The 27,971-nt window shown below is 40.8% G+C and overlaps 1 protein-coding gene across 3 annotated transcripts in view; it reads right to left on the minus strand.

The window, feature by feature from the left end:
• Positions 1-26,811, minus strand: part of LDLRAD4 (low density lipoprotein receptor class A domain containing 4) — a 301,744-nt gene extending 274,933 nt beyond the window's left edge. For 2 of the 3 annotated variants that reach the window (XM_065053070.1, XM_065053068.1), the window contains exon 1: positions 26,609-26,811. The gene's annotated coding sequence lies outside the window, so the exon portion shown is untranslated. Of the gene's footprint in view, positions 1-22,074; positions 22,149-26,608 lie in introns of all 3 variants that reach the window. The other variant, XM_065053069.1, reaches the window with a different exon arrangement.
• Between the last annotated feature and the right edge of the window lie 1,160 nt (positions 26,812-27,971).

Genomic DNA, 27,971 nt, shown 5'->3' on the forward strand with positions numbered 1-27,971 from the left:
CTTCAGTGAGAAGATAGGCTCGCCAGTTTTTAAATACCAAGAATTCCTTAATAAGGCTCAAATCCAACAGACACCACAGCAGCATCTCTGGGAAATGACAGACAGAAGGACAGGTTCTCCACTGCTTAGAGAAACATAACCAAATCTCTATTAACATCACTTGCTTTGTGATAGTTTAAATCAGCTGAGGATCTGCCTTGAGGATAGCTGGAAATATGTTTGTTCTCTCACACCACTAGATATGATGCATACGCTTCCCAAATTCTAGAGAGTTCAAACAAAGCTCTAACCACCCATCACAGACATTTCCTCACAAGTTTATCTTTCTCTGTTGCACCCCCACTCACCTTTCTTCCCAACCATATCAATCTCAAACATTTGATAACAGCTACAGGAAATATATGGCAACAGAGTTCTGTGACAGCATATAAACACTACCAAAAATATATTTTATTACCGGAAAATATATTTTTAAAATTGCACTTAGCCAAGTGTTAAACATACCATTTTTCCATCATTCTGACAGGAATGTTTTTATCCAAGTCAAAAGTAAGGAAGAGCTTTTAGATAAGGATATACACCCTTTTCCAAATAACTGCACTTTCAATAAGATTCCTGTTATATTTTAAGCAGATCCATATTTTCACCTCGCTGATGTTATAAATGATCCCACGTCTACCAGAAACTGGAGCACCTGAACTGCGCTTCAAATTGATCCTCCCTACTCAGTCTGTCCCTTCTGCTGGTTCTCCCACTCCAGATGCACCCTCTATTCCAAGGAATTTTCAACAAAATATTTTTGTTGTTTGTTCCAGAAACTGAGTGATGGGAGACGTGACATGCAGGTAATTTTTTACTCCCTCTAGGTCTAGATCAGGTATAATTATTATCAGTTTGCAAAAAAAAAATCACTTCCGTGTGGCAAGCAGTTCAACAGCATTCAGTCCAGGTTAAGTCCTTAAATAAAAAACACACTACAAAATATTTTATATAATAAAATTTCTTACCCATGCAATTACAGACTCACAAACTCATTTTTACTAAATCATGTATTTTAACTTAGAAAACATACCAAATAGTTACGACAAGTCAAAAAATGCAAAGGTGGAGCTGTGTGTGTCAACATTGGACACAGTATTTGATAATGAAAGTGCTGCTATTTTAAACATGAGCAGCAGCTGGATGAATTTGAAAAGCCACATCACAGTAAAGCAACATGAGAATTTCAAGAGAAACTAACTTAAAAATTAAATCCATCGGATATTTAATAACTGGTGCTGCTAACATCTTAAGGAGAAAAATTAGTCTGCAACTTGATTATTCCAGAAATTAAGAACAAAAAAAGAGGCTAAATGCACATAGGGCAAAGCAAGTGCTTTGGGATATGCACAACAGACAATTGTATTTAGTTTTCCTTCAAGCTCTAAATCACATGATACCCTCAAAGTTACCTTTTTATTTAATCTTTGACCAAATGCACTTTATTTCCTCACACAGATGACAAATTATTTTCATTACAGTTCTCAAGTAGGGGTGAAGGAATACTAAAAAACTTGCCTTGATACAGTAAAAAAACAATTGGCTATCAAGAAAAAAAGAAGACTCCTAAACCAAGATTTAAAGAATAACTTGGAAAATTAATTCAGACATCAAAGCAGCATGGTAAAACGAACACTGGGAGCGTCCGAGAAAAACGAGCAGTCAGAGAAATACTACCTTTGGCATACTCTTGATGACAAGCAGCTCCATGCAAGCCCTGAGGAATGGAAGATATTCCGTAATTTCTTTCCAGGTGCTACTTTATATTTAATTTCAAATGTGAATGACGGGGTTCCACTTTCAGAGCCACACCGGTCCTGTAAAGGCCATGTACCCAACTGAGTACACCAGAAACAGTTGCTACCCTGTTTCCCTGAAAATAAGCCATAGCATGATTTTTCAGGGTTTTTGAGGATGCTCAAAATACAAGCCCTACTCCAAATGTAAGCCCTAGTTACAGTTCATTCAAAAAGTCAATTTAAATAGTGTCCAGGCAGCTATACATGTAAAAAAGTAAGCATCTTTCGGAGCAAATATTAATAGCAACCCTGCCTTATTTTCAGGGAAACAGGGTATTTCCCACAATTAATATAACCACCACCCTGCTAAACTGGCATGGAAGTCCTCACACCAGTACTCCTGTGGCGTAACTCTTGACGTTAAAATAGCAAAAAGATCTGCCCAAAATCTGATGAGAAGCAGCATCTTACCTAGAACACCTCCCGTTCAAATGTGAAACAAGGTCTCCCCATATAATAAAGCAAATCCAAAATTCAGAAGGCAGACAAGCTATGTCAGCAGGCAAGGCTTTGGTGTGACCTCCCCGTATGTGAGGATCTCACAGTAATTAACTGCAGGTTTATTTGGTGGGGGCTGGGATACTGTTAGCACAGCATGTCTTAGAAGGAAAAAAAAAACCTTGCAACTCAGTTTTTGGTATGCTCCTAATATTAAAACAGTTCATAAGTAACCAGCTGAAGAAAAAGTGAACTTGAATCTACCCACCACACCTAGTAACTTTTTTTCTGAGACAGTTCTTTGTTAGGAGGATTTCACGTTCAAGGTGACAGACTGGAAGTAATGAAATGTGAACCCTACCATTTCTCTTCAAAATGATAAGTAACAACACAGGGAGCTTCTCACATTGTCCAGTTCAATTTCGTTCTCACTTGGTTATAGATGGGGAGTAATTCCACTACAATTAATTAAGTTACCTCAGAGGCTGACAAGGGAAGCAGCAGTCTGTCTGCAGCGCGACACAGGGGAAAGACGACTGTTCTCCCACCACGGCCATTCATTTTTAGCCTCAAAGAACATTAACCCAGTTCATTTGCACTAACGACCAGAGCCGTTCAATCAAAAAGCAATTAAAGTTCTGCAAAATTCAAGTCCTAAAGTCCAATCCTACTTTTTAGGGAAGTATCTTTAATGAACAATGTAAAGACAAGCCCCAGAAAAGAGCTTTCCAGCCTTCCGTAGTAGTGACTGCTGTGAATTCCATTTCCATGTTTAATTCTCCCTTTTCCTTGCAGAGGGAATAAAATGCATTAGCGAACTAAGACATCCACCCCAGAACCAAGCAGCTAAACGTCTGGAGCAGCGTACCTTGGTTTATTTGTGAGTCCGCCCCAAAATGCACAAGACATCAGACATAAGGTCAGTTTGCAGGCCTGGGCTGGTGTGAATGAGTAAACTACAGACGAAATTCAGCTATATCCACGTTCCTTGACTTCATAAACAAGAAGAATTAAAAACAACTTAAACACAGCAGAACTCCTCACCACCACTTCTAGGTATTTTTTTAACGGTACAGGGTGATGGAAACAGATGGACGCAATTTCAAAGCTGTATATAGGGTGTTTCAAAAAGATGGACCAAATTTGAAATCACTCTCTCTCACCAACCAGGACCTGCCCATGAATGAAATTCTTACCACTTGAAAGGGCAGAGCATAGCATTTCAAATAATTACTGCTAGATGCCTCATTAAACCATTTGTAAATTCTTGTGTAATTGTAACATGTTGCCATAACGAAATGTACTGCTTTGAAATTTGGTCCCTATTTTTGAAACACCCTGTATTTACACATTTTTGGACCTAATTCACCGCTCCTGTATTCTGTTTTTAGTTTATCCATTGGTTTCTCCCACATCTACCTCAGACCTCCAGCTTTCTCTCAGTCAGCCTCCTCCCTGCATGGCTCTGTTTATTCTCCTTTCACTTACTCCTCTATAGTCCTTTACCACACACAGCAGCTCCCTGTATGGAGCTGTTACCACCTCACTTTGCTTTCACCAACAGCAGAATGAACCTGACATTCTTACCCAGTCACGGACAGGTCACTGTCGAGTATTTTGGAGACTGAACTTCATTTAGCTGATTTGCTCACGCAGACTGCAAACTGGCACCAGGAGGACAGAACTTAAGCACAGCAGGGGGAAGAGAAGCAAGCTGAGACAGGCAAGGGGGCAGACGCACCCCATATTCTTTCGGGGCTCTGTATGGCACAGGTGTTACCTCACACAGCTCATCATAGAAAGCAGCCTGTGCATAAGAATCCTCGTGCTGCAGATACTTTCAAAGAAAAGACTACTCGACTACTGGAACACAGTGGAATAAAAAATAGAATGTGCAGGACACAAAACTTCTAATGGAAACACAGACTAGATACTAGAGCACTAAAATACCACAGGCTGCATTACAGAAGACACAGTATCGATACTTAAAAATTAGTGTACTTTATTAGCATTGGGAAAAATAAATTCGAGGTGACCAGCACGTGACTGGGTACGATTAAAGACAGAAAGCTGAGCTGCACAGAGCTGAGAGAGTCACCTTTGCACAGTGGTGGCTCCTGCAAACAGGAGCCGCAGGGTGGGCAGGCACCTCCCAACCCAAGCAAGGCGGCGCAACTCAGAGATACTCGGCTCCTCTCTGCATTAAATCTACATCAAAAAGTCACGACTGTAACATTAATCTGTACTTTAAATCAGTACCCAAAAGGCATTTTTGGAACTTTCTTTTTGTATTCAGTATTCTCTTTCTCTCTTACAATCACCGAAGATGGATACACATCTCTGGCTCTAATCCATCCAAAACCACATGGGTCCTCTGTATTCCTAACAATATTTATTGACATTTTGATGGGGCCACCCTTATTAAACACAAGAACAAAGAAAAGTTACTTATTAGTTTGCGTGACAGATGGACATTAGTCTGATTTAACCAGCCATTCCAGATCCATTTCCACTTTTATATGACAACATATGTTGTTGTTATTTACTGGGAGTGATCACACAGGTTACTGGGTAATTTTACAACAACCTTGGCCTAACTTTCAGACAATAAGTATTTCTATATTTAGTCTGATGGCTTAAAGTGAAATAATTCTACTAGTCAAGGCACTTCCTCTGTTTAACAACAGAAACGCAGGGATTTCTGGATTTTGCAGGTCTTCAAGCCCCACTGGCAATCTCCAATCTCCCTGCAAGAACCTGCCACACAATGTTAACAAGCTGCGCAGGAGGAAGAGTTAGAAGCTATGCATCTCACCAGACACAGCCTCAGTAACTACAGGGAAGCTCAAACACACTGAACTCCGTGACCAGCACCATGTAGATCAAGGGGATGTTTTTTTCATCTGTTTTTCAGCCCATTATAAAAAATTGCTATCCCTTACTGTAATGCAGGCAACGTTATTTTCCAAAGTTATTCTTTATATCACCCATTCACCCACATCACCCTTTCCTTGAGTCACTCCCAAATCCAGCTACTTCTAGTTGCTGACACAATTAAACAAGCATTTTTATAATACTGGTCCCATACTGGGTCATTTATAGAGGTTCCTTGTTTCTAAACAGATTTTTTTCTTGTTATTTTTCTTATAAATTCCTCCTGCTGCCTCCTGCAGTTTTTTACATGCAGACAGGTCTTCGGACCCCTGGAGAGGCATTTTCCCCAAACAAATGAGTGCTCTGTATTCACATACATCTGGGGCAGACCAAGATCACAGAACATATGCATGTGTGCTCCCAAAATGCTGACAGTAAAATTCAACCTATCAAGAAATCATCATTTAAGCACAGTTCATTCTATTAAACAAGATACTTCCGAGTAAAACGTATCAAGGCACTGATAGAAGACTCACATGTCAAGGTGCAAAATGAGACAGGGGAGGGAGTCCACAACATTAAGGTTATCCTCCAGAAATAAAATAAAAAAAAACTCAAAACCTCCACCTCCTATCATCAGCTTAATAGTCCTGAGTATTTGCTTTCTCTTCATAACATCACCAGATTTAACATATACATTTCAAGAAAACAGAAGGACAATTTTTATCTTTCTATAGTGAATTTAAATGAAAGGAGATTACAGTCTGAGAAGCACATCCCCAAAGTACCTCCTGTCTCTGCAATTTTATGTGAAATAATCTGCAGTGATTATTCATATTGCTATAGATTAGAAAATTTACACTGATACGCTTTGGGGCTATTTCTCTTAACAACAGCAGTTTTACAGAGGGGTCCTCCCTTCCAGGTTCAGCACACCACAAACAAAGGGTTTATCAGATTGCATCCAAGGCATGAATCAGTTATTCAAGATGCCTCCTACAGAAAGCAACAGAATTAAAAGAGGGATGGACAGCAAGGGGGGCTTCTAGTGTGAGGCAAACACAGGTACAGTGTCAGATCACACATCAATCATCTCCAGTGTTGTGGTAGGTGAATGATGTATTTCTGAACAAAGCCACCCTCTAATAAAAGGGCCTCTCTCGAAGCTGATCTTTCATAGTTCCAGAAGAGTAGTCATGTTACCAGAGTATGTGATTTTAAATACAATGTTCATTCTTTCACAAATAGTTTAAAGAAAAAAAAAAATAGATCCCACTGTTAAATCTGTCTTTGAAATCCACAGATGGAACCACAACAAGTCAGCTTGTCCAAACTCATGTACACTAACTCCCACCCCAAAATGCAGTCCCCCGGAGGCCCTCACTACAGAGGATGTCTTCACTGCCATTCAACAGTTCTTTCTCTGCACTCCAGAAAGGTTGTGGAGGTAACTCAGACCCTTGCTATTTTTTGTGCTGTGACTGAACATGACAATTTACATTTGATTTCTGACACAAATTCTTCATGCTACGTCCCCTCTAAAACACCTTATATGCAGATGAACTCAATGCTGAGCCAGGACTGCTGTTCCTCCTCAGAATGAGGATAGGAACTTAAGTTCCATGTGTTGAGGCCTGCCCAAATCCTTCTCTGAGAAAAAGTCCTAGCACAGCAGAAATGCTGGTGAGCTATCTGGCTGTTCTAAAAAGGAAAAAAAAAATATATAGAGAGAAAGACAGAGAGAGAGATAAAAGTCCAATATTCTAATTTCATAAAACTTTGTATATTGTTCATATTACCATAGTATCTAAGCACTTGCCACTATGTGCTAAGCACAAGCTAATGAAGACTAGGTAAGTGCCTTTCATCTGATAAAGAACTGGAATGGCTCCAATGGGAAAAAAAAAAAAAAGTGAAATAGTAAAACTAAACAGAAAAAGGAGAGTTCTTTCCAATGTTTCCCACTGCCACATTACATGCCATTGCTCCTACTCTATTAAGTCCCAACCACACAACAAATCATATTGGAAATTCAACTTTTAAATGGTTGAGTAAGTGGGGGAAGAAAAGGAAATGATTAATCTTGTAGTGGAGGATAAAAATCACAATGAATCTATTACGTGGCTCTCTAGTGAAAGCCAGGGCTCTTCTGAAGCATACAGAGTACATTGGATTGACATGCAGATTCCCAGTCAAACTGAACACATCTCTGAAATGTTAACTCACTGAAATGTAAGGAAGAGCCATTACAGTGCAAATGAACAGTCGTCTTTGCAGAAAACTAGAGTAGAAAACGCATTTTATCACAGAAAAAACAGCACCTAAAACAGATACAGATGAAGCCTACTATAAAACTATTGTGCCACAGAGAAGTCTGAGCTCTTTATGATGCAGATCTAAAACACAAACACACTTGTCTTCAGATTGGCTCTCAAACTCAAGAATAAATTTGAATTTTGTAAGAATAATTATACACTTGGACCTGTTTTCTTTATTTATCTATTATTAGCTGTAGTTTAGTTGTCAAGACAAAAGTTTCCATTTCTACAAAGAGCTTCGACTGTAAGCAAAATGTCTCAGTCAATATCAAATGTTCATCAGACAGGCCTTGTCTATAGCCAGGAAACAAGTGTTATCTCCTCAGGGCAGGGTCAGGCTGCCACCAGAGCAATGGAAACCAAACACAAGGAGACCGGTGGAAACTGGTGGAAATTCAAGAGCAGCCCACCTTACACACCAGTCTGGCTGCGCCACTTGGCTTCTGTGCCACACATTACTGCAATGGCCACTCCAAAGCCAACTGTGATATATGATCAACTGATCAACGTAGATGTCTCAGTAGACATGGATACCTAGACAGATTTATTTTTTACCATGTGATGTATGCATAATAGCAACAAACACAATGCAACATGAGTCACACCAAAAAATCTTTTATTCACAGTATTCCTATATGTCCAACAGTCACCACTGGGAAAGCCTGCCAATATGCAATTTAATTTTTGTAAATCCATGTACCTTAGGATCACATCTGTTTTCCTTATACTCAATTTTTCTTTCAAAAATAAGTATTTTGTATTGAAAAAAAATGAACAGTGGGCCAACATAATCGAAAGAATGTTGATATCCTTTAGAGTCCCAGACTCAGACTCTTCCCTGTGTAACAGTTCTCATATATAAAGACAAAACAACACACAGCTCCTTGGAAGGTAGCTGTGTAATATGCTCCCTCTTTTCAATCATCTTCAGGTTTACATGAGCCATAGGTTGACAAAACACCATAACAGTCTACCCAAAGCATTTTTCTCACCCAACTGGTATTTATTCAACACACAGAGCAGAAAAGGACAGAGGGAAGGATACTCGGGGGTAACTGCACAGAATACTCTGAAGAATTTAGATTCAGTTATCACAGAATGTAAGGAACCTTAAAGATCATCTGTTGTTCCAACCCCCCTGCCACGGGCAGGGATACCTTCCACTAGACCAGGTTGCTCAAAGCCCCATCCAGCCTGGCCTTGAGCACTCCCAGGGATGGGACATCCACAACTTCTCTGGGTAACCTGTTCCAGTGCCTCACCACCTTCTTTCTTACATCTAATCTAAATCTACCCTCTTTCAGTTTAAAGCCATTATCCCTTGTCCAATGACCTTGTAAAAAGTCCCTCTCCAGCTTTTTTGTAGGTCACCTTTAGGTACTGGAAGGCCACAATAAGATCTCCCTGGAGCCTTCTCTTCTCCAGGCTGAACAACCCCTACTCTCTCAGCCTGTCTTCACAGGAGAGGTGCTCCAGCCGACCAGTCATCTTCATGACCCTCCTCTGGACTTGCTCCAATGGGTCCATGCTCTTACTATGTTGGGGCCTCCAGAGCTGGACGCGGGACTCCAGATGGGGTCATACCAGAGTGGAGTAGAGGAGCAGAATCAGCTCCCTTAACCTGCTGGTCACGCTTCTTCATCATCAGTCATTTCATTGTAAAGATCCATATGACTAGTTTTTTCTTTATATATTACGTACATGTGTTTGCATATACACCTCCCCTACGTAGTCATCTTATTCTTTTAATCTCTTTGCCTCTCTAAATATATGTTTACTTAGAGAAAGCAACTGTGCCCTAAACCCCAACCTCAGATGCAATCCTTCCCCTCTGATGGAATGCTTCATAAATACTTACAGTAATTAGGTAAGAACACTTATTTTGTTCCAAGAACAGATGGGAATAAACAACCTGAAAGTATCAGTATTAGCTCTTGTTAACTCAGTTTGCAGGAAATCAGAATAGCTCACTGGCAGTAAAACAAAGAAAAGGGAAAAGGCAAGTAGAGAACAACACTGATGTACAAATAACCTCCTCAGAACACCATACTGAGGGATATGTGGGGAAGGTGTCTGGCAAATTGAAAGCAGTACTCTTTAGCAACCAGCATTTTTGTCAAATTTGCATTTCCAGGGGTACAAGAGTATTGTTGCCTGCATCTCTATGTTGGAATCGCTCCTCAGTTCAGCCAAGGCAACAGGCACTCATTTGTCAGATTTAAATCTTCTGGATTAAATCTTCTGGCCCCTCCTTTTTAAGTACTATGTTTTATTTTTATCTTACAGGTTATTTTCAACATGTGGCAAAGTAGTCCCTATAATGTCTGAATGAATCATTTAGTTTGCATTAAACAGTGCCACTGATAATTTATTAAAATATATTTATTTTCCTTTAAGTTTCCATATTTACTTTCAACCAGTTTGAACCAGACATATCATGAAGGAAGGTTATAGTTGCCTGGGTTGTTGTTTTTACTTATAATTTCATCATAAGACTTCAAGAAGATCTTTTTTACTTTTTTAAGTCATTGCTTCTTTCTGTATCTTTGACAATGCATTGTAAACATGACACAAAAATTCAAAATTTCAGCACTGACATTGAACAGTTTTTTATTCCTAACAATAACACAAAGTTCTTAGATGTTTAAAATACACTTGAATAATCACAAAGTCAAATTCAGGCCTGGCACCCAGGAAACTCTTACTAAGCTAAGATTCCCAAAGTTTGTGGAAATGGATGGAGAAACAGTTTGAACAGTAGCAAGATGAAAATTAATTTAACAGTGACAAGAAGATCTAGATGTCATCTTGGTGGTTCTGGATGGCACATGGTCCTCTACCCCAGCCCATTTAATTAAATAACGTATGGAGCAAGACCATGTAAAACGAAGACAGGAAATGGAGTCTTATTCCTTCCTTAAACATTTGAGATGGCACCAATCTAACAGCTGCTCATGCAAAGAGAAGAAAAATAATAACTGATTTGGGGGGGGGGTAAAATTATTACAAGCCTCTGTAATGTATACTTTGTATTGGGTTTTTTTGTGTTTTATAAGTCCTTGCTCTAGTTCATACCGGATTTCAAACATCCATGAAATTTAATTTCTAGTTTTCTATATGCTAGCTTCATTTTAAAGGTTCTAGACCAAGAAAAACACATTTGTAAATCTAATTAACCTATGTATATGCACTATAAGCATGCTTGGGTTTTGCATTATCCATGTTACTCTACCCCATTTTATCAGTAACTTTCAATTATATGGGGTATTGTATCTGTACTATTTACCTTTTACAGGCTATCTAAAAAGAAGATGAAAAATATTAATAAGACCCATAACTTTTTTTTAATTTAACCTTAACAGATAAAACAACATTTTCAGACAAGTATCATCATGAATAATTGCTCAACAATAATTATTAATTAAAAACAAACAATGCAAAAAAATACTTCATGGTCAGCTCTTTGCAGGACCATTTGACACTACAAAGGCCACGCAGTATTCATAACACAGGCATACAACCAGCAAAGAGAAGATTGCACAATGATATTCATGCCACTTCAGTCAAATTCTAATTAGATGGTTTTACATTCTGACATGGTTTTGGTGAAAACAGACATACCTAATTACAACATGACTTGTTTATCCAGCAGTGTGTAAGGTTTTGACTGTAAAAGTGACGTTCACAAAACAAAGGCACCCTGTAGCATGTAATTTACTTTGATATGAAAAACCCTGAACAGAAAAAAAATTACGCTGTGTCAGCAATCAGACAGCTACACAGAAATTAAGAAGGTAGCTAATTGCTTTGGCAGACATAAATAGCAAGTACTTTAAAATGAAGCAAGTTGATTTTGTACCATCTACCATTTCTAGTGGATAAGACTTTGGTGTGATAACTCACTATAGGTATTTCCGCTACTGGAGGTAGACATGGTGTCCACCCTCAATTGTGTATTCAAGGTCTAGTCCCTGGCTGAGCAAAGTTGAAATAAGCCTGTTGGCGCTCACAGTATTCAAGTCTATCACACATTCAAGCTCACAGAACAAACTTTCAAGGCAAAAGTCAAAGACACTCATATTTTTCACCTATTTTCTAAGCCTCTTTCCTCTAACATAAGTAGCATCAAGATTATAACACAATATAGTGCCAAACAGAAACCACTCGGCATCAAGCACACTTTCCAAAGTCAAATATTTGTGTATGCTGGTTCTTTTCTTTTCTTATTCTGAACATCCAAATACAAAGACAAGGACTTAAAACTTTATCACTGTGAGACCCAAGCAACAGGATTCCCAAAAATACTCTAGGAAGATGTACCAACATCCTCTACCTCCTTTTTTTCAATCAGTATGTGTTACAATGCTATCTTAGTATACACAAACTAAATTGGAGAAAACAGTCCAATTTTATGTTAATTATTTCAGCAGAAGTCAAGCCCATAATCTACTTTCATAACAGCACTTCTACATAACTGGACAGGAACACTTGATGACATGAAAAATCACATATACATCAATATATATGAAGGGCTAGAAGAAGAAAAAAAATGGCTAATGAGAAAAGACCTGACATAGGCAACACTATGCTCTTCAGAAGCAAAACCTCATTTGGTTTATTATTAGACTCAATTCAAAGTTCAGAAACATAGCGCTGGTTCAAAATGATTAATTTTCTGCACATACCTTTCATTTGTAGGAACCATTAAAGTCCACAGGATTAGCAGTAGGTAAGCAAAACTGAGAAATGGGCAGTAGGACATATAAAAAACTACAAAAATAAAGAGGACCTTGCATAGGACCATACATATACATGTAAGAAATGAAGATTAATATTCCTAGCAATCAGTTCAGACAAACTATAGCTGAGACCAAAGAGCAAGATACCCCATCTTCTATACAATAATATTTACTCTTCATAGTAAAACAGATATGAAGAAGAATGAAGCATCAGAACAGAGTTTTAGTCATCTCCCTAATCAAGGCCCAAATTTGCAAAGAAAGTAAGGGAACTTAAAAATACCAAAGCAAATAAATGTAACTAAATAATACACTGCAAAGCTCCCAAACAAGAAGTTTTCAGTTCTTGTCAGAAATACTTCCATGGATCTGTTTGCCGCCAGAAATCCAATGCATCACAGTATCACAGTATGTTTGGGATTGGAAGGGACCTCAAAAGATCATCCAATCCCCCTGATGGAGCAGGAACACGTAGATGAGGTCGCACAGGAACATGTCCAGGCGGGTTTTGAATATCTCCAGGGAAGGAGACTCCACAACCTCCCTGGGCAGCCTGTTCCAGTGCTCTGTCACCCTCACTGAGAAGAAGTTTTTTCTCAAATTTAAGTGGAACCTCTTGTGTTCCAGCTTGATCCCATTACCCCTTGTCCTATCATTGTTTGCCACCAAGAAGAGCCTGGCTCCATCCTCATGGCACTCACCCTTTATATAAACATTAATAAGGTCACCCCTCAGTCTCCTCTTTTCCAAACTAAAGAGCCCCAGCTCCCTCAGCCTTTCCTCATAAGGGAGATGCTCCACTCCCTTAATCATCTTTGTTGCCCTGTGCTAGACCCTCTCCAGCAGTTCCCTGTCCTTCTGGAACTGAGGGGCCCAGAACTGGACACAATATTCCAGATGTGGTCTCACCAGGGCGGAGTAGAGGGGAAGGAGAACCTCTCTCCATCTACTAACCACTCCAGATGTGGTCTCAACTGGGGTTGTTTCAAAACAGAAATTTTTCTTGTAACATTTTCTTTTGATGACACTGATCATGCAATAAAAACTGAAATTGGCATTTTATATTATTTTGTAACATGACTGTTTATCCTAAATGATTTTTTCTTTTGTTTTGCATGGTACCATACAAGACTACAGAAGAACACTTCAATCCAATATAAATGCAATGTTCTGGAAAAATACAAAAAAGCTTTTTTCATTGGTTTTAAACAATTAAGTTTTGATACAGTAAGCTTTCCAGCAGGATGTAAAATCCCTTTCTCACCAAAAGCTTATTCGGTGCTACTCTCACCCATCAAAGAGTTACATCGGAGAGGACTTCTATGTTTTTATGAGGTAGAAAAGACTCCTTGATTGTGTTTTATTTAACAAGGGATAGTAGCCCTGTGGCAAAAGGGATACAAATAAAAATCCAGCCATTCTTATCAGTGAAGAATTGTCAGCTGTTTCCCTTCTCAGAAAGTAAACTGCAAGATTCTTTACTAATTACATGGACAAGACGTTGAAGAGACCACCTCAAGGAAATAGAAGTGTTGATTAATTTAAACACACCTAACAGCTTCTAGCTACTCATGACTCCCTCCCACTTGCAACAGGAGTTTGTGTCAACTTTGCTCTTTTCTGGAACTTACTCAGAGTTTTTAGAATCAAAGGTTGTCTTTTTCTCATCATTTTCTTCCACTTCACCTTTACTGCTCTTCTGCCCAAACACAAGCAATTCAAAACATACAAAAAAAAAAAAAAAATCAAGTTTTGAAAATTAAGATCTAAGTATCAAACTTCTAGATTCAAGAGTATTTCTTCAGAAAAGCCTTTGTCCTATTACTGCAGGCTGGACTCGATGAAAGTCCCTTCTAACCTGAATTATTCTACAGTTCTCTTTGTATCCCTAGAAGATGAAGCAAGAGTGAGTACGGTTCATCTGTTCAACCTCTGTTTAGCGTGGACAACTCTACACTCCTCCATGGATTTGTCCTGGTTTTACTTTCACCTACTTTTTCACCTTAGATCTGCCACTATGTCCACAAAAAAGTATTTTACACCTGTAAGAAGAGAGGCCTCTAGTGTACAGCCAAGAAAACATTTTTTTCTGTGCCTCATCTGGGATACGTTTCTCAGCCCTATTTAGGACCTGCATAGACTACTAATTTTTCCTTGAAGTTCACAGATTGTTTAAAATAGTGGACATGGATAAAAACAATGTCATGTAACATTTACCAAACTCAGTAGATAGCACTGTCTCAGCTCCAATCATACAAACAGTTGTATTCAGAAAAAGCTGAGACGGTCTCTCAATTCCCATTGAAGTGAATGTGACGCTGCATTTTAACTGCCTTGCAAGATATGAATCAACATTTACTGATGGACCCAACCATATAGCAGTTTATCTGAATACACATATGCATTTTTCCACATTAAATTCACTAGATTGCCTCAACACAGATTAATATAATTGCCATTAACATAAAACATTATTGTCATCTAGATTTGCATTTCTCCTGTTGTTTTGCCCCCTTCTCAACTCTGACTCACATGCAGATTAGAAATCAGATCAGCCTAGAATTTGCAACAGTGACTTAGCCTCTTTGGACTAAAAATAAACGGCAGATAGAGTGGCTGGAAAAAAAAAATATCGATGACAGTCTGTCCTGATGTGCTCTATTTTACCACAGCAAGAATGAGCAGTATTTGAAGTTTATAGGGCTTCTCTTCCCACAGTACATTTCCACCACAATTCCTGGAGCTCTGACTTTGCCGGGCCATCTGAGACTACTAACATTTAGAACGCGTACCTTTGAAGACTGTGAACCCCTTAATCTTGCATAAACATTTCTGTTAAAGCCACTGAGTGAAATAATCACGTGGTTTATTCCATGTAGCCGGGCAAAATGTTTACAATTCCAGCTCTGACTGCCACAGGAGGAAATCCTCGCACAGCTCCGTGTGCTAAAATAATACCCTAAAGTAGTAGCAGCGTGATTGGATTTCTACACGCATCTAAGGTCACCCAGGTCTTGCGTCTCGTCTGCTGATCCCTCTGCCACCCAGACACCTGCACTGCACGGGACCCCCGAACAGGAAGGCTGGAGCCATCTCCTAACAATGGGCTCACTCTGAATTTGGGAGCGCAACATCCTGAAGTAGACAAACAGATCAAACCCATCGAGCCACAAACTTCCTGACATTCTCCAGAATGGGCAGGCGTTTGTCTCCAGAGCATGGAGGGTTTTGGTATTAATTTGAAGAGGGAGGAAAGCTGGAGTCTGCTACGCAGAAACCTCCAGTCAAATAAATACGTCATTAAGCTAACTAGCTACAGGATTGTCTAGCAGATGGATGACATCTTGGTTGCTAGTGGAACACTTTTCTATAGCCTTGTTTGAGGCAGACACATATGGCTCTCCCAAGCATTGATGCAAGCTCCCAGATGGACTAGATCATTGCTGACACCTTATTATAAACCCTAGAGATGAAAGAAGGGAGCACAGTTTTTGAATCACAACATAGGACTCTGAAATATTCAGACTTCCTAAAAATCAGGTTTACAACAGAATATCTTCTTTCTGTTTAAAGAAGCCACTTCTAACCAGCAACAGAAAATAGGGGAAAATGCTATATTGAGCACTATTAGAAGAGTCTTGAGGAAACCTAAAGACCACAATATCCTTAATGTGAATGTATATCATAACTACATATATGGAGTTACAACTATTACAGTTCTGAGGATGCAAAAAATTATCTGCTGTGCAGCTGTTACTGACACCAAAGAGCTTCCATCTGGAATTCCTTGATTGGGGTGTAAGGGGAAAGCAAAGAGGAGGAAGCCATTTAGACATTACAGATGCGTGATGTCTCTGAAATGTCTGTGTCCTAAAGGACTGGAAAGGAAAAAAAAAAGAGAGAGCGAGCGAAAAGTCTAGCTACAGGAGCAACAGGAAAACCAGCAGAAATATCTGGGAGAGAACAGAACCAGTTGCATACAGCATTTAGTTTTTGGTAGGTGTCAGAGACACCCGAGAACATCTCAAGTACAGGAGGGGGCTATGGTGTGTTTCACACGTCAAGGTCAGAAACGGGAAAAAAGAATTCCATTTGACATTTTTAGACTGTGAAGAGAGACGATCCTTAGTATCCAGTAAGAATTTTACTCTTCACCTTCACCTAAATGTATGACTCAGGATTATCAGTAAGATGACTTAATACATATTTTCTCTTGCCTCTAATATCTGTAAAACAAAAAAGTTAGATCTTTGAGAGTGTTCCAACTCTGTGACAAAACTTTTCAATTTTAAAAACAGATCAACTTACTGACCCTGGGAATATGTTTGGAATTCTATACATTCATGAGTCAGGGAGATACTTAAGCTGCTAAAACCTATCTGCCTCTCCTGCAGTGGCCATAAACTTAACAAGTATGCAAGCATCTTGGAAGCGTCAGCTAAATGTACAACAGCTAATATATCAGAACTCATTTGTCTCTCCATTTTCTAAAAGGACACTTGTGCTTTTGGTATCTTCAACCATACAATTGTTCCCAAGTTTTCATTCACAGCTTTTAGCCAATTGAAAGTTCACAAGGATGGTGGTTTGGTTTTTTTTTTAATAAGGAGATTACAACAATCCTTGAATCGTCTTATAAAATAGAATGTTTATAAATAAAGGGACAAGAGTATCATCTTCCTCTTTAGGGAAATCATACAATCTCTATCTCCCTCAAATCATGGACCTCAAAAGGAATGTCCAGGAAAAGCCTCCATTTTGTAAGGGCATAGGTAGAACAAAATTCCCAGCTATATACACAGCATCTGCAATTCCACTGGACGGTTCCTCTTCTCTGCAGTTCTGTCCCTCCAGGAGACAAGTTCAGCTGGGCAAAAACAAACAAGAAAAAGACAACTATCTCCCTTCTTTCTCAGAACCCTGAAGAATATATGCTTCATTATTCATTTTAATGAATATAAAAACTTCAGAATATTTTTTTCCTTTATGTCAGGGAGGTGCAACATGCAAACCTCTGTGGTCAGGGCTGACATGACAAAGAGTAAATTAAAGCCTTTAGGCAACAAAGGCTTGGATTCTCCTGAGGTGCTCCTTCAGAGGAATTCCCAATTGAAAAGGAAGGCAAAGAGAGATATTAATCAGCATGCATGAAAGCACAATGAAACACAGCTCAGAAGGGAACTAGCCAGTTCATGGGCTGCAACATATTTTCCGATATTATTAATTTGTCTCCAAGCAGACAACCCCCCAAAATCTTCTAATTTCCTACTGACTGAAGGCTTCAGTTTTACAACTGTCAAATAGAATGGATTTTTTTCTTACTTTTACTCATTAGAGAACCAACAGTTTCAACATGTAGATACTGCAGATCACTGCAGGTCCCCAAATCTGAAGTAGGTCTGCACAGATTTCTCAGTCCTTGACTCTGCAGCAGACTTCTCACACAGGCTGCTCAAGGAAACCACATGTTCTTCGAAACATGGTGTCCCTGGTCACAAAGCAGGATCCTTGGAAGTTTAGCTCTGTGTTGAAGACCCTGAAAACACCAGGCCTCCGGCCAAAACACAGTTCACCAGAAATCAAAGAAAGGTTGTGTCTTATTTTAATTTTAGTTGCAATGGAAGATCTCAAGTTCAACAAACTCCAAACTCCTTTTTCTGGCTAAATTACATTCACTTCAAAGTTTGCTATTAGCTTCAAGATGCCTCTTAACAGCAGCATCATGAAAACCGATCAATAACAAGCAACATGGAGGAAAGTTGAGATAAATCAAGCACAATATAAAACACTGAAGTTAAAGCATGGCACACATCTATGTCAAGAGGCTTTCATTCACACACCGACCGTTTTAGATCACCATAATTTAACTTATGTTCTGAGTGATGTTCTCCTTCAGATGTAAAATGACCTTTGATTGATCCAAGCTAAATATATAAGACTGTTTTACATTCAAGACAGCATTCACACAGAAGTTTAACAGACTTTAACATATACATCTTGACTCGACACTTCAAGTGGTTTGCTTTGGTGTCTCCATGTAGACATGATTAAAGACTTTTATCTCGCACCTCTAACAATACCCAGGGGAGAACAAGGAATGGGAAAAGGCAGAGCCTGTTGCTGGTTGCATATTCAACTGAAGACAGACTCATCATTTCCAAAGACACTTTGAGAATATCTTATACATCTACCTCCCACTCTACAACCCACAGAGGTCCTCTTTTTCCTCTGTACTTTTAATTCCTCTTGGTTTGCTATGTTTTTAGGTAATTTCAAACAAAATTTAAAAGAAACATGAACCAAGTGCTTCTTAACTCATTACTGCACCTTGTCAGCACTAACACACATTAGCACTGTGATGTTTCTTTCTTTAAATTTACACGCTTGCCTATGCACCACCTATGAAAAAAGGAGACCAATCTCCATAGATTATTGGAGCTTACTACTGTAAAAACTTTACATTATCCCAGTCGTTTTCATCAAAAGGCTGCAAAGAACATTAGAACAGAACAGTGATTTTCACCTACAGCTGTGAGTCAGAATCCTCATCTCTCTACCCACTGCAGGTGACTTCCTCTTATAACTGAAGAGATGTTTATCTCCCTAATCCTTGGTACATTAATCCCTACATTAGAAAGTCGTACCACCATTGTTATCAGTCAAATAAAACACTATAAGAATAAAGATATTTGTAAAATGCTTTGATGAGAAAGCTTTGCCATAAGGTGCTAAGTAGAACAGGTCAGATAAAGCACGCATTTGACAAACATTGGCAGTATTTCTGTTCATCAACAGATGGTAGCTTTTTAAAAATGTCTGTATTATTATAAGCTATGTGAAAGTAGGCACCAAAGAGTACCTGTATCCAACATTATGCAAGCTGCGTTTGTTGGATAGATGGATCACATTAGACTTCCCAATTAAATAAAGATCACTCATGATTTAAGACATTTTCAGTGAAAATTGAGAATTTGCAAAAAGTTTATCTCAAATGTGCTGGTTCTAAAAACCTACTAGGAAGGTTATTAAAACAGGAAGAGGAATGTGAAAGGGGTCACAAACACAGAAAACATCCATGTTGGAAACATCCAAAAAACCTCCTTCCTTTCCACTTCCACTACTCATACAACTCTAGTGAGAAATTCCAGTCAACACAAACCTTTTGTAAAATAAAACATCTACATATGAACTGCACTGACCAACAGAGGCTATTAGTCAGCCCAAGTCTAGCTTTTATATGGTCAGGTGCAATCTTTAATTTAGGAGTACTGTACCTTATCTGCACATATTTTTACAAATGTTGCTTCATTTTGCTTAACACTAGTTAAGCAAAACCTACAAACCAGCCACCCATTAGGGTGAAATTATAAGAGAAGAAAACACACCTATTTGGTATTTCACAGAAGGCACCAGTTCAACAGCTATGGAGATTAAGTGAGGTTATTTGTAAGCATTCTTACATCTTCTCTCCCACACCTTCTGCTCTGCTCCTCAACTGTGACCCACAGGGCAGAAGCCAGACAACTCACTTTTGCCTTATGAAAATCCCAAGCAAACCACAGTAAATGTCCAGTTGAAATTCTATATAATACAGGCCAAAATACCCTCTACGAATTCTCATCGTTAGACTCAATAACTAATGGTTAAGCAAAAGCAGAAAATGAAGCAATACCTTTTACACCAAATGGTTTAAGAAACACTGCTTCATTTAGGCAATTACATATAGTCCATCCCTACTAGATACAGGACTAACAAATTCATATTAATTCTTGCTTCATGTGTCATTAACACCTAATGGAATGTTTAAGGGTGTTTACAAGTCCAAAATAATAATGCACCACTCTTAATTAACACACAGTAAAATTTCACAAAAGTCTCAGTGGAAGTAGAAGGTTGTTAAAGAGGTTGCTTCATATCTCAGTCACAGACTGGCTCCTCATTTCCCTCTATGAAATGGAGAACAACCAGGTTGCAGGTGTAAGAAACCAAACAGGCTCAGCTACACAACACAAAAAGGTAATTAAAAAAGAATCACACATTTTCCTTCTAATAATCTTTGAAATCAAGAAGAGTTGGAAGTTGTGTTTAAAAGAGAGTACTGTTTGAAGATGCTTGCAAGTACCAGACGCTGAAAATTCATGACAAAGCACTGTAGCCTTATACTGACATATGCTAGATAATACTAGGCAGATGAGTCAATTCTTATTTTAGAATTCTGAATACAAATCAGGGTTTATCCAGAAGACCGGTTTCCATTCTTCTCTCTAATGTGGGAGAGATTCTAGATTTTACTTTATTAAGTACTAACATTTGTTCTAACAGAATTTTGTACTGTCCTCTAAAATCACGACTTAAATCCATTCAGCGGTCAAAGATTATGATAGAATCATTCAGACCTCGAAATATTTACCACACAAACATTCAAAAAAGCATATCTTCCCTGAAAGCCAGTATGTCTTTTAGACAATTTCAGAACATAGGAACAAAACAGTGAATACAAAAAGAACTAAAAGCTCTGAGCTCATCTTTTATAGGCAGTACTAAGTTCAACATTGTGACTACATTTTGAGAAGCAGATTTATCATCAGTTTTCAACAAAAAGGGTATCAAGGTGTTTAGCATGGAAGAAATCAAGAGCACTAGGAGAAGCAAACACAATGAAATTCCTACAGACACTTCATCAACCCACTTCATTCTCACGTGCAGCATTTGAGCAGTGTAGCTTTTCTAGGAGATACTGTCCTGCCTTTTAGAACTAATCCCAAACACATGTTGGTTTAAACATGTAGGTACAATGTCCACCACTCTCGCCACTTGTTTTCCCTGTCCTATAGACAGGTAGGAGTCAGTGTCAACACAGATAAAACTTTACACAGATCCCCATACAACTGTCAGAATAATTTCTCCTTTTTTTCCACTGCAACCAGCACTGAAGTCAAATGACTTTCATTCACTGTCTTATTTTAGCAAAACCAAACAGGAGTACCTAGATTATAATTTACTCCTACCAAAAAGCACATATCAACTACATGCTAGTATCCTAGGGAGTAAAATTCCTCCAAAGAGGAATAGTTCTCCAAAACTGTAAAATACATAACTGAAACATCTACTGAAAAGCAAGTAACAAGCACACACATTTCTGAATTCAGCCATGTGCAAAAAAAACCCACACAACTCCTATTAGAATTATTTTAGATTAAAAAAAAAAAAAAAAAAAAATCAGTCATGTCTACCAACCAAATGTCTATTTTTAAATCTGTCTATATGGGACTAATGCTTTTTTGGCTGGGCAGGGTAGAGACTGAAGCCTGGGAAAAATGCTAAAAATGTTCCTGCTTTAAATGTCTGAGATAATAGTTCAAAATATAACCAAGTCTGCTTAGTCAGTTTCAACCTTTAAGATTAAACATTTGATTCAACACAGAACAATACATTCTGTTTCTAATGGCAGTCTAATGGAAAAATGCCTCAGCTTGGCATATGACTATTTTTTAACAGTTATCTAGCCATCAGAGTCTATTACACCTGCAATTCTACTCATTGTGTAGCAAAACCTAAGCACAGTGGCATCAGGCAGAGCCACCCACCACAGGTTTATGCTGAGCCTAAGTGTTCAAGCAGCAGTAGTTTATTTATCCCTGCTATGTAACTTTAACAGCCTTTCTGTGTGGATGCTGGCAGTCACTGACTGCCATTGTCTCCTAAATTGTCTAACAACGTTTTCAAATGCTCTTCAGTTTTAGCAGATAATAAAACACAAAATTGCGATCGCTTCTGCTCCTTTTTTGGTGCTCTCCCAAAAACTAACACTCCTAACCCATAAATTACTTCTATAAGAAAAGTATATTCCTATGAGAACGCAGCTACCTCAATTTGGAGCATCCAGACTCCTGCATCCAGAGTTTCCAGAATCCAGTGGTAAGGATTTCTCATCAGCTTCTCTGCAAAATGCAGACATTAAAAATAAATTATGGGTGTGGAAGTGTCGCCTTCCCAGAGCTCTCCCCACTGCACGCACTTCCACCCCCAGCTTCTCTGCTGGTTTTCATGCAGATTTGTGCCAGACACTCGGCATCCTCATTAAGTGGTGTCTGGCAACCTGCCTGAGTTTTAGTGGGTTCTGGGAATGCCGATATATTAACCAGAGGACCTTCTGCATACCCCAGAGAGATTTTATTCTAGAAAAGTCAACCATTTGGCACAAAGAAAACTCACTTCAAATCTAGGAAAGCTCTCCATTGGCAATAAGAAGAGAAATTGCACTTAGGTTCTTAGGTCTCCTATCTGAAAGTGAAGTTTGATGTAGAGCAAGATCATCCAAACACAGTATAAAAGGTTGGAGTGCTGTTCGTAGTAGGATTTTAGAGAAAAGCAAAGCAGATATGAACAAAACAGACACAGCACAACAGCAAGAAAAAGATTCATTTTCATTCCCTCGTCTCTTGCGACCCAAATAATCTTAATTAGGAAGATTAAATTTACCCATTATTATGTTGAGTGATAATGAATGGTGATACGGGTACTTGCAAATTTCCATTCCTTAACCAAACAATAAGAAAAAACATTTAGTAAAAAGCATCTACATTTAGCATATTCCAAATATGCTAAATCAAGGCATAGGCTACTGAAATACATATATTACATATAGATGATGAATACAGAGACATTTTGCCAGCATGAAGTACAGAATACACTGTAATACTGTAATCACTTTTATTCACCTGCAAGCATTCTCCTTACAGTTACTATTACTCAACTGAAATAAGCAAATACAACTCCTCTCTAAAATAACGAATTTAAATTTCTCTTTCAAACACAAAGTTCAGAAGAACACAATGAAAAAAAAAAAAATAAAAAGAGGTCTATAGCTTTCCTTCACTGGAATATTCCAATCCCTAACAGTCTGTGATTCTGCTTGTGCAGCACACAGAAAAAGTTGAAGTACGCTGGACAAATGTGTCATGATTTTGTTCTGAGACAATTTCTGACGACTTATATACCTACTAAATCCCACTCATTTCAAGAAGTTACATGGATAATCTACTATCATTTAGATATTGCTAGCTGTTATTATTAGAAATTGCTTCAAACTGACATTTACTTCAAACTCATCATCTTGGTTTGTGCAAAGAATTGCCGACTTCCTGACAGCACCTCCAAAATGTCATGATTGCTTTATAAGGACCAATTAGCATCAGACTTGACAAGAATCAATTAAAATCAATTCCATTTAGATGTTTTAGTGTACATATTAAAGTCTGGCAAAAATAAGATTATGTTTGGTGGGAAATAAATTTTTAGCTATCTAGGCTGCCTTTGCTTAGATAGCAAGCTTCTAGGCAATACGGCTATTCTTAAAAATAGCTGTCAACTGAGAAAAGAAAATGTATATGCATGAATCATTTCACTACAGAGTTGGATTCCCAGCAACTGATGCACCACTGTTCTGGCATCAGAGCTTTAACCGAGCAGCTGATACTAGCTTGGTGCCATTGAAGAATTTCACGGTTACCACAGAACCAATCTGCAGGAAAATTCATCTCTGAACTCCTAGAAGTATTTGTCTTCCGTAACTGCCAATTCACTTGCAAGGAGCTGTTTTGAGCCATGATAAACTCCAGACAGGAAAAGAAAAAACTTGTCCATGACCGCTCACAAGTTAAATGCAACAACCATCCCTGACGATGCCTTGCAGTCCGTGAGCAGGCGTGCACTTTTTAACACTTCATTTCTCTTAGAAATTATATCGAGTTAAATTGCTTTTAAGATATCTTTCTATTATTTCAGTAATAGTTTACTTCTTTCTGGCACACCACATACTGAAAGTATCCCAAATCATTTTAGACAGTGTCACTTAAAAGCAACCAGTTTTTGGTGGCAGCGCAGCAGCCACCAGGCAGAGTACTGTAGGGCAGCTGTGAAAAAGAACTAAATTTTCGTCAAGAAAATCAGTGAGAAAACTTCTCCCCCTAGTCCCACCCTCCCTACACCCCCCCTAAAAAAAACCCAAAAGATACTTTCACTGCACAAAAAACTAACAACTCATCTTTCCAAGTCTCAGCTTCGATGCCGTATGCAGAGAAAGTGGCACACCTACTTAAAAATAAGAGACAGGTTAGTTTTAAAACCTTAGGTTAAGCTACTGTTCAATAGTTTTAACCTTACCAGACTTAAAACAACTGTGCCACAATCTTCAATCCGAATGTCTCTCTACTTCCTCGAGCTTTCTTGTAACAAGTCTAAGATGCTGAAGACTGAATTCAAACTCCATCGGTCAAACGCTGCCTAATGCCTGTAATGTTTCAATTAACATAAACCCATGGCCTGAAATATACTGTCTCACATTGTTAACTCATTCTGCATTATACGTTTATCACCATTTAGGCCCGCACAGGCATCAGAGTTTACTGGAGAATACTGATATGCCTTATGTGTATGCAACAACAATTTTCACATACCTAAGAGTCTGAATTAAATATGCTGCTATAAACATAGAATATATAAAAATATGTATTTTTACTTCTGTACATAATTGCATATAGCTGACACATTCCAATTTAAGTTCTGCTCATGTTGGTGGCTTTATGTATCACAGTAACTTAATACATGGTGCCAAAACACCAGCAGGAATATAGATGTTCAGAGTACCATCACTATTTCGGTTAGCACAGACAAGGGGATGTTGATTAGGCTGCTTCCCACCAGCACACTGGTCTTCCCTTTTAATTTACAGTCACAAAGCCATGATATTTATCTTCTCATTAGTGGAACCATACACATGTGCATCACCTGCACCGTTATTCAACTCCACTCGACAGTGCATCACATGTTATTTAAACAATGCCAGATCGTTATAAAAGGAGTAGATTTCTTAAAACATTACCCTAGAAGTGAAATTGGAAGGAGGAATAAAAGTCTGGTCTAACCAACAATACTCAGGGGTTGAAGGATGAAAACCAAGAGACACCTTCCAGAAAGCAACATTATCATACTTATGCAGCATCTACATTCTGACCTCATCCATGCCTACCAGTAACTGCCCCTCGGGCTTTCTTACCGGCAAAAACTCTCTCCCTTTTCGGCAGATGTCACATGTGTGATGCTGCATACACTTCACTCTACATGGTACGTGGTGCACTCTTCTAGTCAACAAACATTTTAATGCACGTTTTTTGTATGTAAGAACAAACAAACCTTGTAAAGTAAGTTTTCCTTCCTGACAAGAAGATGCCCATACCTTAGACCAAGAAGCTTCTGTAACACCAAAAGTTATTCCTAGTATCATATGAAACTATTCACCTCATTTCTATTCTCTTGCACAGCCCCCACTTGCTAAACAACAAAGAAAAAAGTCTCACTAAAACCTTTATCATTCTAGGTGTTAAGATCTAACACCAAAAAAAGAGTTATTTTTGCATTTTGCCTGTTTCCTGTTTATTCTTTAGTCAACTTAAACCTACACACGAGGGTGTATTTGTTTCTTCAGCAAGTACCGAGTTACAGCCTGCGCATAACTACCTGCCCACCTACCTGGTGGCAAACCTGGCACCCCATTCAGAAATTTGGGATGCATATTTGCATATTTTCAACAACAACGATGCAAGCAGGCAACAGACACATTTAGGCAAAGCTAGACTTCTGCTAATAAACTTTAAAAAAAAAAAAGGAAGCAGCACTTCATTAAATGCAGGTCACTTGTGCATGAGCCCGGCAGCCGCATCGCTGCTTTTCCTCCCCGTAAAAGTTCCCTGTCCGGCGCGGGCAGCCCGAGCAGGATCTGTCCCGCGGGGCGGGCAGGACACCGCGCCCGGGCTGCCCCGCCACCACCGCCGGCCGAGCCGCAGTCACTCACTCCTGAGGCGAGCGGGGCGTCCAGACGGAGCCGCAAGTCTCTCCTCCGGAGCAGCCGCGGAGGACGTGCCGCACGATCCGTCCTCCCCAACGCCCTGCCGGCCGGCGCCTCCTCCGCGGAGCCCCGGGGCTGTCCCTGCCGCGCCGCCGGGCTGCCGGTCCGGCTGCTCCCCGGCCAGGCTGCGAAGCAGGGCGCCCAGGCCGCCCCCCCAGTTAACGGCGCTACCTGTCACCGCTGCCCCTGGCGCCGGCCAACGGCCGCCCGGCAGCCCCGCAGGCGACACGCTCCGGGGCACCTGGGGGGCAGGTGGGGAGCGGGCGCGGACGGACGCGTTCAGCCCGGCCCCGGCGGCGGCTCCGGGGGACGGGGGCACCCCGCGGCGGGAGGGAGGGCGCCGGCGGAGCCCCCCGGCAGCCGCCGCCTCGTCCCTCGCACGCTCCCAGCCCTTCACCTCGGGCCTCCCCGCACTTTCCCCGGCACTTTCCGCCGCGGTGCCCCCCCGCCCGCCCCTGTCCCCGCCGCGGCGGGCAGCCGCCCGCACGCACTCACCTCTCCCCGGGCCCCGCCGCTCTCCCCCGCGCCGGGCTGGCCTCCTCCGGAGCGGACGGGGCGCCTCGCCGCCTCCCCCTGCCTGTCTCCGGCAGCGTCTCTCCCTGCGCTGAGGCTGTGCCTGCCTCCAACTCATCCCCAGCCTCTCCTCCTCCTCTGCCTCCTCCTCCTCCCCCCGCCCTGCCCGCTCCGCTGGCTGCCGCCTGTCTGCAGCGAGTCTGGCTCTGGCGGACGGGCGCGGGGGCCGCCGCCGGGGGGGGAAGGAGGGAGCGGGGGAGGGGCGGCGGCGCTCCCTGCGCTCCGCGCTGCCGCCCGGCCCACAGCCCACACTGACACCTGCCGGGCGGATGTGCGCGGCGGCGGGGCCGGCACCGGGGCCCCGACAGCGAGGGGAGGGGGTGACGCTCGAAATTACGGCGGAGCGGCTGCTTCTAGGAGCCGCTGCGGGGAAAGGCCCGCTCCGCCCCTGCGGTTCCCAGCAAGGCCGCGGGGGTGGAGATAGGGCACGGGTGGAGGTGAGGTGAACTGACTGCTGGAGAGAGTCCAGCGCAGAGCCACGAAGATGATGAAGGGAGTGGAGCATCTCCCTTATGAGGAAAGGCTGAGGGAGCTTGGGCTCTTCAGCTCGGAGGAGACTGAGGGGTGACCTCATGAATGTTTATAAATATATAAAGGGTGAGTGTCACGAGGATGGAGCCAGGCTCTTCTCGGTGACAACCAATGATAGGACAAGGGGTAATGGGTGCAAACTGGAACACAGGAGGTTCCACTTAAATATGAGAGGAAACTTCCTCACAGTGAGGGTGACAGAGCACTGGAACAGGCTGCCCAGGGAGGTTGTGGAGTCTCCTTCTCTGGAGACATTCAAACCCACCTGGACACATTCCTGTGTAACCTCATCTAGGTGTTCCTGCTCTTTTGAGGTCCCTTCTGATCCCCAGCATTCTGTGATTCTGTGTGATTCAGTGAACGTGAGGCAGCCCCCGAGCTGCCCTTGGGGGCCTGGCCCTGCCAGCAGAGGGGTCCCCATGGCCCCCCATGGCCAATCGTGGACCCCTTGTCCCAGAGGCGGCCCTTGCCTGCGCTCCTCTGCTCAGGGCGGGCTCGGCCTGGGGTGGGGGAAGAGGGCAGAAAAAAAAGAGTACACTTTGTCCCACGCAGAATGAGAAATTTTTTGACATTTCAAAAAATGTTGCAAGACAGGAAAACCCAGTTCTAGTCACGGCCCGGCAGGCAGGAACCCAAGGCAGGCTGCCCTGCCTGCGTTCACTTGCAGACACTGTCCGTTCAGAGTCGGTAACACAGTCCTTTACAAAGGCCTCAAGCTTTCCTTTGCCCTCAGTCTCCCGTTCTCTCCATGAAT

This window comes from Columba livia, chromosome 2 (assembly GCF_036013475.1).
Source record: "Columba livia isolate bColLiv1 breed racing homer chromosome 2, bColLiv1.pat.W.v2, whole genome shotgun sequence".
Lineage (NCBI taxonomy): Eukaryota > Metazoa > Chordata > Aves > Columbiformes > Columbidae > Columba > Columba livia.